We start from the raw sequence: 4091 nt of genomic DNA, 5'->3' as shown, positions 1-4091 counted from the left end.
GTTTCAGATTAATTATTTATAATTGAATTTTAATTGAGTTTCAATTTCATGCCATCAAAACTACATATTTATGGTTGTATATATTCTATATGTTTTCTTTTGAATATTTTAATTTGACCATAAATTATACTCATGTATGAATTTAATTTTGAGTTTATGTTTAGTGATGATGACAATTATGAAATTATTTTGAATACGTAATGTATTCTAGTTTTATGAAAAGTCTATAAATATTTTATTTATAGTATTAAATTTATTTCGACTATTTACTGCTTGTGTACACCAAAGTGACCAAGTTATAACGTAAAATGCCAGTATAGTTAATAATGTGTTAATTAATTTTAGAATTAGATTTACCCAAAGAAAATCTCTTCTATTATTAATAGACTTGAACGAGAAAATTTATTATTCTTGGGTCAGATATATGTATTGTCCAAAGATGGTATATGTATTTGGTAGAGAATTTTAATCTTCAAGTATGATAAATATGGCATTTATTTTGTATGTTAGTATATTATAGAATTTTACCCAAAGGTGAACTATAATATGCTTTGTTATGTTCTATAATCTGAGTAGATAATAAAATTAAAATTAATATGAGCATTGTATAATTAAATGACAGGTATTTCAATTCATTCACAAGCTTCATCTGTTACCATGTTTAATGGCTTAAACTTCTCTGAATGGAGTGAACAAGTGAAGTTCCATTTAAGTCTTTTGGATCTTGACTTGTCACTTTTGGAATAAAAACTCATTATCACTGATAATAATGATGAGAATGAAAAGTATGCACTTAAGACATGGAAGCGTTCTAGCAGATTAAGCCTTATGTTTATGCAAATGACTACTGCAAGCAATATTAAGACTACCCTTCCACAAACAGAAAGTGCTAAAGAATATCTTACGTTTGTGGAAGACCGTTTTCGTTCTACTGATAAGTCACTTGCTAGTACATTAATGTCACAGCTCACGGTCATGAAGTTTGATGGGTCTAAGAGCATGCAAGAGCATACTATTGAGATGACTAATATTGCTGCAAAATTAAAGTCACTGGGTATGGCAGTTGATGACTCATTTATGATGCAGTTCATTCTGAACTCACTACCTTCTGAGTATGGAGCTTTTCAAATTAATTATAATGTCATGAAGGAAAATGGGACATTAATGAATTGATTGGAAAGCTCATACAGGAAGAAAATAGACTTAAAAATTGTGGTGGTCATTCTATCAAATTGGTTCAAGGAGCTGGCAAATCAGAAAAGAAATTAAAGACAAAACCCAAGAATTTTAAGAAGAAAGGACATGCTAATGCAAAACAGTGTCATTTCTATAAGAAGGAAGGACATTTCCAAAAGAATTGTCCTAAACGTAAGGCATGGTTCGAAAAGAAAGGTATATCTGAAACATATGTATGTACTTATGAATCAAATTTGATTGATATTCCTCATAATTCTTGGTGGCTTGATTCTGGTGCTATAACTCATGTATCTAATGTAATGCAGGGATTCCTTACGATCCAAACCACAAGCCAAAGTAAGATATTCCTCTACATGGAAAATCGTGTGAAAGCACCAATTAAAGGAATAGGAACTTATCGTTTGGTGTTGGATACAAGCTTTCATTTAAATTTACCTAAGACTCTTTATGTACCTTCAATGTCTAGGAATTTGATTTCTGTTTCAAAGTTGGACAATTGTGGTTTTTCTTTTAATAGTGGACATGGTTGTTTTAATTTATTTAAAAATTCTAATATTTTTGGTTATCGTGTTTTAATTGATGGCTTATATAGATTAAAACTTCTTGATCAATTTTCTGAATCCTTGCTTATTGAGTACCAGAATGATGTAGTTAGGCCAAATACACCTAAAGAAAGTTCTGTATTCTTGTGGCGTAAATGCTTGGGTCACATATCCAAGGAAAGAATAGAAAGATTAGTAAAGAATGAGATTTTACAAAATCTAAATTTTACTGATCTTGGTTTATGTGTGGATTGTATTAAGGAAAAACAAACCAAACAAAACAAGAAAGGTGCCACAAGAAGTAGTCAACTTCTTTAAATTATACACACTGATGTATGCGGACCTTTTGATGCTCCATCTATTGGTGGAGAAAAATATTTCATCACTTTTATTGATGACTTTTCACGTTATGAATATGTCTATTTGCTTAAAGAAAAGTCTCAAGCAGTTGATGCTATTGAGATTTATATTAAAGAAGTTGAAAGGCAATTAGACAAAAAGGTAAAAGTTGTTAGGTCAGATAGAGGTGGTGAATATTATGGAAAACATAATGAAACAGGACAATGTCCTGGTCCATTTTCAAAACTTCTAGAAAGACATGGCATATGTGCACAATACACAATGCCATACACACCGCAACAAAATGGTGTGGCAGAAAGGCGTAATCGAACGTTAATGGATATGATTAGAAGTATGATGAGCAATTCTTCTTTACCCAAATTCTTGTGGATGTATGCATTAAAGACTGCCATGTATTTACTAAATAGAATTCCTAGTAAAGCTGTTCCAAAGACTCCTTTTGAGTTATGGACTAATAGGAAACCCAGTTTATGGCATTTACATGTTTGGGGTTGACCAGCAGAAGCAAGAATATTTAATCCACAAAAAAAGAAATTACATTCTCGAACAGTGAGTGGCTATTTTATTGGCTATCCAGAGAAGTCTAAAGGGTATATTTTTTATTGTCCAAACCATAGTCCAAGAATTGTAGAAACTGGTAATGCAAAATTCTTTGAAAGTGGTGAAGTTAGTGGGAGTGAAAATCATCAAAATGTAGAAATAAAGGAAATTAAAGTTAATGTTCCTATACAAGTTAGTGTTCCTTTATCCACACCTACTCAAAGAGTTGTTCCAACTATTGTTGAACACATTAATAGTAATGAACAAGATTTGAATGATAATGCTCCCAATGAAGAAATTAACTCACAAATATCAAAAAGAAATGAGTCTCAAGAAATGCCATTGAGGAGATCTCAAAGGAAAAGAAAGTCAGCTATTCCAAACTATTATGAGACTTATTTACAAGAAGAAGATATTGGAATATCTAAAGATCCAGTTTCATTTACACAAGCCATAAATAGTGATGATTCAGAAAAATGGATTGATGCCATGAAAGAAGAGTTAAAATCCATGGAAGATAATAAAGTTTGGGATATTGTTGCATTGCCAAAAGGTGCTAAATGTATTGGTTGTAAATGGGTCTTCAAAGTTAAGCGAGACTCAAAAAGCAATGTTGAACGATATAAAGCTAGACTTGTTGCTAAGGGATTTACTCAAAAGAATGGTGTTGATTATAAAAAAACATTTTCACCTGTTTCTAAGAAAGATTCATTGCGTATCATTATGGCACTTGTAGCTCATTATGATTTAGAGTTACATCAAATGGATGTAAAAACTGCCTTTCTGAATGGTAATCTTGATGAAGAAGTTTATATGGATCAACCTGAAGGTTTTCCAACTGAAGGAAAAGATCGTATGGTGTGTAAACTTAAGAAATCAATATATGGACTAAAACAAGCCTCACGACAATGGTATATTAAGTTTAATAATATCATTCTTTCTTTCGGTTTTGAAGAAAATGTTGTTGATGTATGCATATACCGAAAGGTCAGTGGGAGTAAGTTTATCTTTCTAGTCTTATATGTTGATGATATTTTGCTTGCAACAAATAATTTGGGAATGTTGCATGAGACTAAAGAATATCTTTCTAGAAACTTTGAAATGAAAGATATGGGAGAGGTATCCTATGTAATAGGAATTGAAATTTTTCGTGATAAATCACAAAGATTGTTAGGATTGTCTCAGAAGGCCTATATAAATAAAGTTCTAGAGAGGTTCAACATAGAAAAGTGTTCCGCAGGAATTGCACCAATTCAAAAAGGGGACACATTTAGTCTTATGCAATGCCCAAAAAATGACATAGAACGGAAGTAAATGGAAGGAATTTCATATAGTTCTGTAGTGGGAAGTCTTATGTATGTGCAAACATGCACAAGACCGGACATTAGCTTTGCAGTAGGAATGCTTGGAAGGTATCAAAGTAATCCTGGAATGGATCATTGGAAAGCTGCA

The sequence above is a fragment of the Arachis hypogaea genome, chromosome 19 (assembly GCF_003086295.3).
Source record: "Arachis hypogaea cultivar Tifrunner chromosome 19, arahy.Tifrunner.gnm2.J5K5, whole genome shotgun sequence".
NCBI lineage: Eukaryota > Viridiplantae > Streptophyta > Magnoliopsida > Fabales > Fabaceae > Arachis > Arachis hypogaea.
This window is presented reverse-complemented; position numbering follows the sequence as displayed.